We start from the raw sequence: 9,365 nt of genomic DNA on the forward strand, positions 1-9,365 counted from the left end.
TGGCAAAGATTTGAATCACTGAGTTTTTATTTACATTTGTCTCCTTTTGTTTTCAATTTTTTTTTTTTTTAGTTCTCGGTTGACCCATTTATTGTTTAGTAGCATGTTGTTTAGTCTCCACGTGTCTGTCCTTTTTCCAATTATTTCTTGTAACTGATTTCTAGTTTCATACTGCTGTGGTCAGGAAAGGGATTTAGTACATTTACACTTAATGTAAGTATTAATAGGCATTTACTTATGGCCATTTTGTTCATTGTTTTCTGGCTGTTTTTGCAGTTTTTCTCTGTTCCCTTCTTTTCTTGGTCTCTTCTTCTGTGGTTTCATGATTTTCTTTCATGTTATACTTGGAGTCTTTCTCTTTATATTTTCTGCATATATTATAGGTGTCTGATTCATAGTTACCACAGGGTTCATATATAACATCTTTATTTATACAGCAGTCTCTACAAAGTTGATGGTCAGTTAAGTTCACAGAGATTCTAAAAGCACTAAGCTTTTATGTAGTTACTCTTTTCATTGTACAAAATGTGAGGACAGATATTTCTTCTCAGTTAATTTAACTTTCTTTCATTATTTTTTTCTTACATTTTATTTAATTTCTAGTTAGTTACCATACAGTGCAATACTGGTTTCAGACGTAGAATTCATTAACTCACCACTTATATACAACACCCCATGCTCACCACAACAAATGCCTTCCTTAATATCTATCACCCATCTAGCCCATCCCCCAACCACCTCCCTCCATCAACCCTCAGTTTGTGCTCTATCATTAAAATTTACTTTGGGTTTTCCTCTCTCTTTTTATTTTTCTTTCTCTCCAGACCCCTTATGTTCATCTCTTTTGTTTCTTAACTTGCACATATGAGTGGAATTATATGGTATTTGTCTTTCTCTGACTTGTTTCACTTAGCATAATACCCTCTAACTCTATCCATGTCCATTCTTGATAAAAACCCTCCACAGAGTATGGATAGGCAAACATACCTCAATACCATAAAGGCCATGTACTAAAGGCCAACAGCTAATATCAACCTCAATGTGAGAAAACTGGGAGTTGTTCCTCTCTTGGTCAGGAACAAGAAAGAGATGTCCCCTCTCACCACACTTATTTGACATAATACAGGAAGTCCTACCCACAGCAATCAGACAACAAAAACAGCTAAAATGCATCCAAATCAACAAAGAAGAAGTCAAACTTTCACTATTCACAGACAACATGATACTCCATGTAGAACACCTGAAAAACTCCACCAAAAAATGGCTAGAACTAATGCATGAATTCAGCAAAGTCACAGGATATAAAATCAATGTGTAAAAATCTGTTACATTTCTATACACCAATAATGAAACATCAGAAAAAGAAATTAAGGAATCGGTCCCACTTACAATTGCACCAAAAACCATAAGATACCTAGGAATAAACCTAACGAAAGTGGTAAAAGATCCATACTTTGAAAACTGTAGAATATTTATGAAAGAAATTGAATAAGAAATAAAGTAATTGAAAAATATCCCATGTTCATGGATTGGAAGAACAAACATTGTTAAAATGTCTGGAGTATCCAAGGCAACCTACACATTTAAAGCAACTCCTATCAAAATACCACCAGCATTTTTCTTTCATTTTTAGACTAGCCTCTCTATTACAAATGCAAGGTTTTGTCTCATATTTCACATATGGTTAATTTAGCTTTCTCTCAATTATCCTACTGTAATTTTTGTCCTTTTTTAGTTTCAACACTTCAGTGTCTTCATGCATTATTTGTTTCTATTATAAGGAGAACTTCGTTGAATCATTTTAGTTCAATCTCTGTTTACTTCAATCTATGTTCTCTGGCTCCAACTACGAGTTTTCTCTTTCCCAAAGAGCTTTGAAGTACAGAGGTCTATGATTTATGACTCACACGTGTACTGAGAGCAGCTGCACTTTCACCATTAAGCTTCTCATTTTTTCCTCATCAGATTCAAATTATATTTGATGGAGCACACTACCTAGCTCAAAAATATTACTAATTATTGAGGTGCCCAGATGGTTCAGTTGGTTCAGTGTCTGCCCTTGACTCAGCTCATGATGCCAAGGTCCTAAGATCAAGTCCTGAATCAGCCTCCCTGCTCAGGAAATTCTGCTTCTCCTTCTCCCACTCTTCCCCTAACTCATGCTCTTTCTCTCTCTCTCTCTCTCAAACATAAAAATAAAATCTTTAAAATATTTATGTACTTTTTAACTCTTTGTAATAGCTTTTTAACCTTAATTTTTTATTTAAATTCAATTAACCTAGTTTTATCATTTATTTATTTGTATAATTATTTTATTGAGATTTTATTAGTCTTCAAGAAAAAATTTTACATTTCTAATATGTTATACTGTGATACATGGGAACTGTTAAATATTTTAATAGAAGTACAAAATTATACAGTAAATTTTCTGCTATTGATAAAAAAATATGTGTATAAAAATGGAGTGGAACCTGAAGAAATACTTCTAGTGATGGAAATAAATCCAAATAAAGGAAAAGTAATATGTGGGTTTCATAAAGTATTTGAGAATGTATACTACCTTTGTGTTTTGGGAAATGTTGATCAGTGTTCACTGTGTGAAGGGAACATAGTTATATTTTTACTTACATCACTCTCCGTAATTAAATCAGATATAATCAAAAGCATATAGTAAACTCAAGTATTGTTTGGGATTAATGTATATAACAGTATAGACATAAAATATTTTGACTGATGAAGACAGTCTAGCATAATCATCAAGTGTAGGTACTGTAATTTATGAGATAGATATTTCACATTAGAGAAAATCTCTAAAAAAATTAGGGTATCCAAATAATCATAAACCTAAATATTTGACAATTACTTTAGGAAAGATCAAAGATAGCTCCATCCATGTAAAACACTCTAAAACGTTTTTGTAAAGATTTATTTATTTACTTTAGATAGAGAGAGAGGGTGTGAGCAGAGGGAGGGGCAGAGACAGAGAGAACCTCAAGCAAACACCACACTTAGCTCAGAGCCCAATGACAGGCTCTATCCCATGAGCCTCGCCAAAATCAAGAGTCAGACACTCAATCTACTAAGCCACCCAGACACCCCTCAAACAAGTTTTATTCCCTGTATCTGGTCATTTATTTCATATGTTCATGAAGCTGGATGGTTTGATGAACTGTCCAAAATGAAATTTATTAATGCCTTTTCAGAATTTTCCTCTTTAAAATTGTGCTGTGGGAAATTCTAATCACATGCCCTTAGTGTCAAGGAAATGTGCCAGGGTGTTCAAACTCTTAGTGGAAATAGTTTATAAAGAGGACTTTCTCATCTTTGCAAAGGCACAGTTTAGGAAAGATCATTTGTTATCTTTCATCAGTATAAGAGGACAGGTTGCTGGATAGAAGAAGAGAGAAAAGTAGTGATGTTCTCCAGCTGCTATACATTATGTCTATAACTTCTGTAAATAGAAAGGCAGCTACTGGCTGAGGAAAAACAAAAACAAAAACAAAAACAAAGCAGCTCACAAATGCCAGGGTCCTGTTGGTGGCCTTAGTTTCAGGAAAGGGTCTTGGGCAGAGGCTGGACTTGTGGAATGTTACTGAGGACACACTGGTCCAGATCATGAGGAACACACACAGGAAATCTCATAAACCCATGCCCCCTACAAAACCAGCTCTTGAAGTTTATCAGGTTCTCTCCTGCTATAGTATGTCAGATAACACTTTTGTGCAACTTCATTGGTGTTGAAGGGGGCCACAGCACTTCTGATGACATGGATGTAGATCTGATGTTAGTGATCTAGAAAGAAAAGAGAGACAGAAAAATGTCTGTGAAGACTTTGGGTTTGAGACATGCCTATCGATGTTGTAGGAAGTGATAATTATGCCCTGAAAAATACTGAGAAAATTTGTAGTGCAGAGGGAAAGACCTTGGGCGACTCTGTACATGTAAACCACTGCCTTACAACCAAAGTCTTGTAGAAAATTTCTTACTCCAAAGGCATTTAATACTTCTGGAATCCCACTAAAAAAAATTGCTATTAGCTAAAGTGAAATGGGTGGATATCAAATCTATAAGCCTCTTTGCATGGGGCTGGAATAAGAAGGTGTTGAGGAGAAACACAAGTAGGAACATGTTCCCAATAAAACAGTCATAATTGGAGAATGAAGAACACTCCAAAATAGTATCATTTAAAACTATCATATTCATTGAACTCTTAAACCGTGCATAGACATCGGCAGAGCTAAAAAAAAGGGAACCAAAATGATTTATAAACTTGATGGAAATAAGACAACCCACGAAGACTCCATGAGGTATGATCACCCTCAGAAGTAAGTTGTGCAGATGCATTACCAATATTCAGGAAGTGAAGAGTTGGTTCTAGAAGTAAACATCAAGAATTGTTAAAGTCACTTCAGGGAACATTAAGGTCAAGACAAACATGACTTATTCATAAGACTTCTTGAGATGTCTTTGGTGAAAAAGGTGGTTTTATTAAAGCACAGGGATAGGACCTGTGGGCAGAAAGAACTACCCTGGTGTCTTGAGGAGTGGCCCATTATATACTTTGAAGTTGGGAAGGAGTTAAGGACAGCATAGTCGTTCAAGGAATTTGGAAATGTTGTTGGAAACGACCTTGAGGGGGCTAGCTATTGTTAGGAAAATGTCATTTATTACTGCTTAGTAAAAGTCATGAGTCCTTTGATGAAGGAACAGAAGGCAAGCTGAGGACAAAGCAGAAACTGACACCCCACAAGCCCCCAACCATGGGATGTACCTCACATTCCTCAGGCACCATGGCTGCCCTAAAGCTAAGGAAAGGAAAAACACATAGTTAGCTAACAGAGATCACAATCCTGCAAGATGAGTCTCCCTCAGTTTACACATGTCCTAGTGATTTACAAAGAAGAAGCTTTCTTATCAATAGCCTAACTTCCAGAGACCCGTAATTCAGTTTACTGAAGCCTTAACATTATCATCCTCTCCATAAAATTGAGGGAGGCTGAGGCAGAAGGAAATGTAAGTAAAATAGAATTTCTTTTAAGCCTGCAGCCCATCGATAAGGACATGTGATAGGAGGAAAGTAACATTCCTCCATGAAACTCCCAACTATCTTCATGTTAGTGCCTCATTAGAGGGAAAAACAGCCCTGGCTTGACAATAACCAGATATCCATTATCCAGAGAATCTACCTTAGCATATGACAGTCTTTCTAGACACCCCCTTTGTCGTCACCATCACAGCTCCCAAATATATTATCAGCCACACCTCACAAACCCAGCAGAGCAGCTCTTTCTGTCCGTGGGTCCTGTCCCCGTGCTTTAATAAAGCACCATTTTGCACCATCTTGATTGTCGGCTCCAGACTCCACCCCACTGAACCTCAACTGTATTCCACAATCTCAACACTTTTATGTGTGTATTGGTGGATCATATGCTTTGGGGATGATTGCCAACATGTACCTTGGGGGGTAGAGTTAAAGGAAGTTTCTAAAGGAAGTTTTTATATGTTAAAGTAGACTAACAGAATCCTGGGATTTGAGCTAGATTGCTTTTCACCCTTAGCAAAGTATTAACATGGAGGCAGCTGAGTTCCTAGAGAAATGTCACTCGGCCTGTTTCAAGGACTTCCTAATATGCTTTGGCAGTAAGGAAATTTAATTTGTTCTTTTGCCTTTGTTTCCCATATCAGTATGATATGGTTTTGAATATAGGTGAGGTTCGGTGTGGTGGAGTCCGGAGCCAACGACGAAGAAAGAATTCTGGAGACATCGTTGGCACAAAATTTTGGTTTATTAAAGCATGGGGACAGGACCTATGGGCAGAAAGAGCTGTTGCCCAGGGTTGAAAGGGGTTGGGGGAGGTAAGGAAAAAGGGAAGTTGAGAAAGGACTTTTGTTAAAGAATACTCACAGGATATCAGTGGCCTTGCCACTGTCAAGTTGAAGTTGTTTTTCCCTCTAGCAAGTCATTAGCAAAAACACAGTTGGGAACTTCCTGGAGAAACATTATACTCTTCCTGCTTCAAGTTTCTGTCAATGGGCTGCAGGTTATAAGGACATTAAATTGTATCTGCATTTCCTTCTGGAACTAGGTTATTGATAGAAATGCTTTGTTCTTGTAGATTGCTAAGACATTTGTAAACTGAGGGAGACTCTTGTCTTCCAGGACTGTGATCTCTAAGTTAACTATTTACTTTTCCTTTCCTTAGCTTTAGGGCAGCCAGGAGTGCCTGAGGAATGTCACATATACAAATGGGGGGGGTGTTGTGTCAGATTCTGCTTTGTCCTCAGCGTTTCTTCTGTGTCCTCATCAGTAGTATCCTTTTCTGATTTTTTTTATAATAATTTTTAATTATGTTATGTTAGTCACCATACAGTACATTCCAAGTTTTTCATGTAAAGTTCCATGATTCATTACTTGCATATACAGTGCACCATGCAATACATGCCCTCCTTAATACCCATCACCGACTTATCCCAATCCCCTACCCCCTCCCCTCTAAAACCCTCAGTTTGTTTCCCACAGTCCATAGTCTCTCATGGTTCATTCCCCCTTCTTGTTTACCCCCCCTTCCTTCTTCCCTTTCTTCTCCTACTGATCTTCCTACTTCTTATGTTCCATAAATGAGTGAAACCATATGATAATTGTCTTTCTCTGCTTGAGTTATTTCACTTAGCATTCTCTCCTCCAGTACCGTCCATGTTGCTGCAAATGTTGTGTAATAGTTCTTCCTGTTGGTTGAGTAATATTCCATTGTACATATGGAACTCATCTTCTTAATCCAGTCATCTGTTGAAGGGCGTCTCGGCTCCAAACACAATTTAGCTACTATGGACAATGCTGCTATGAACATTGCGGTGCATATGGCCCTTCTCTTCACTACATCTGTATCTTTGGGGTAAATACCCAGTAGTGCAATTGCTGGATCATAGGGTGGCTCAATTTTACCTTCTAAGGGACCTCCCACTGTTTTCCAAAGTGGCTGTACCAACTTGCACTCCCACCAACAATGAAAGAGGGATCCCCTTTCTCCACATCCTTTCCAACATTTGTTGTTTCTTGCCTTGTCAATTTTTGCCATTCTAACTGGCATAAGGTGGTATCTCAAAGTGATTTTGAATTGAATTTCCCTGATGTCTAATGATTTTCAACATTTTTTCATGTGTCTGTTAGCCATTTGCATGTCTTCATTGGAAAAGTGTCTGTTCATAACTTCTGCCCATTTTTTTATTTGATTATTTGTTCCACATGTATTGAGCTTGAGAAGTTCTTTGTAGATCTTAGATACTAATCTTTGATCTGTAGTGTCATTTGCAAATATCTTCACCCATTCTGTGTGCTGCCTCTTAGCTTCTTTGACAGTGTCCTTAGCTGTGAAGAAGCTTTTTATCTTGATGAATTCCCACAAGTTCATTTTATCTTTTGTTTCTCTTGCCTTTGGAGATGTGTCATGAAAAAAGTTGCTGTGGCCAATGTCAAAGAGGTTGCAGCCAATGTTCTCCTCTAGGATTTTGATGGATTCCTGTCTCACATCTTTTCATGTCTTCTTCAAAGTCTTTCAAGAGTGAAATGTAGTTTCTAGAATATAGATCCCTTACGTCTCTGGTTCAGTTAATTCCGAGATAACATATGATTTTTGGTGCTATTATAAATTGAATGGATTCCCTAATTTCTCTTTCTTTAGTCTCATTGTTCGTGTATATAAATGCAACTGATTTCTGAGCATTGATTTTGTATCCCACCACATTACTGAATTGCTCTAGAACTTCTAGCAGTTTGGGAGTGGATTCTTTGGGGCTTTCCATATGGAGTACCATGTCATCTGTGAAGAGAGACAGTTTGACTTCTTCTTTGCTGATTTGGATACCATTTATCCCTTTCCATTGTCTGATTGCTGTTGCACAGACTTCTAGTACTATGTTGAATAATAATGGCGAGAGTGGGCATCCTTGTCATGTTCCTGATCTTAAGGGAAAGGCTTCCAGCTTTTCCCCATTGAGAATGTTATTTGCCGTAGGCTTTTCATAGATGGTTTTTATGAGATTGAGGAATGTACCCTCTATCCCTACACTCTGAAGGGTTTTAAATTTTTTTTTTAAAGATTTTTTATTTATTCGACAGAGATAGAGACAACCAGTGAGAGAGGGAACACAAGCAGGGGGAGTGAGAGAGGAAGAAGCAGGCTCATAGCAGAGGAGCCTGATGTGGGGCTCGATCCCAGAACGCCGGGATCACGCCCTGAGCCGAAGGCAGACGCTTAACCGCTGTGCCACCCAGGCGCCCCTGAAGGGTTTTAATCAAGAAAGGATGCTGTAATTTATCAAATGCTCATTCTGCATCAATTGAGAGGATCATATGGTTCTTGACTCTTTTCTTGTTGATATGATCTATCACACTGATCAATTTGCGAATGTTGATCCACCCTTGCATCCCAGGGATGAATCCCACTTGGTCATGGTGGATAATCCTTTGAAGGTACTGTTGGATCCCATTAGCTAAGATCTCGTTGAGAATTTGGGCATCCATATTCATCAGGGATATTGTTCTGTATTCTCCTTTTGATGGGGTCTTTGCCTGGTTTGGGGATCAAGGTAATACTGGCCTCGTAGAATGAGTTTGGTAGTTTTCCTTCTGTTTCTATGTTTTGAAACAGCTTCAGGAGAATAGGTATTATTTCTTCTTTGAATATTTAGTAGAATTCCCAGGGAATCAATCAGGCCCTGGACTCTTCTTTTTGGGGAGGGTTTTGATCACTGCTTCAATCTCTTCATAATTAATTGGTCTGTTTAAATAATCAATTTCTTCCTGTTTCAGTCTTGGTAGTTTATAGGTTACCAGGAAGGCATCCATCTCTTCCAGGTTGTTTAATTTATTGGCATAAAGTTGTTGATAAAAGTTTCTAAAGGTCCTTCCTATTTCATTGGTGTGGGTTGTGACCTCTCCCTTTTCATTCATAATTTTATCAATTTGGGTCCTTTCTCTATTCCTTTGAATACGTCTTGCCAGTGGCTTATTGATCTTATTTATTCCTTCAAAGAACCAGCTTCAAGTTCTGTTGATCTGCTCTACTGTGCTCCTGGTTTCTAATTCACTAATCTCTGCTATAATCATCAACTGCTTTCTCGTGTGTGGGTTAAGCCTGTTCTTCTGTTCCAGCTTCAGCTTCTTGAGGTGAGAATATAAAACCTGCATTTTAGATTTTTCTATTCTTTCGAATGAGGCTTGGATGGCTACGTATTTTACCCTTAGGACCACCTTCGCAGCGTCACATAGGTTTAGGACCATTGTGTTTTCATTCTCGTTGGTCTCCATAAATTGTATAAATTGATTTTTGATTATTGGTTTACCCAATCATTTTTGAGCAGGATGT

The 9,365-nt window shown here is 37.9% G+C and overlaps 1 pseudogene; it reads right to left on the reverse strand.

The window, feature by feature from the left end:
• Positions 1–3,241: 3,241 nt before the first annotated feature.
• Positions 3,242–4,344, reverse strand: LOC109488662 (annotated as a pseudogene).
• Positions 4,345–9,365: the final 5,021 nt, after the last annotated feature.

This window comes from Ailuropoda melanoleuca, chromosome 3 (genome assembly GCF_002007445.2).
Source record: "Ailuropoda melanoleuca isolate Jingjing chromosome 3, ASM200744v2, whole genome shotgun sequence".
NCBI classification, from domain to species: Eukaryota; Metazoa; Chordata; class Mammalia; order Carnivora; family Ursidae; genus Ailuropoda; species Ailuropoda melanoleuca.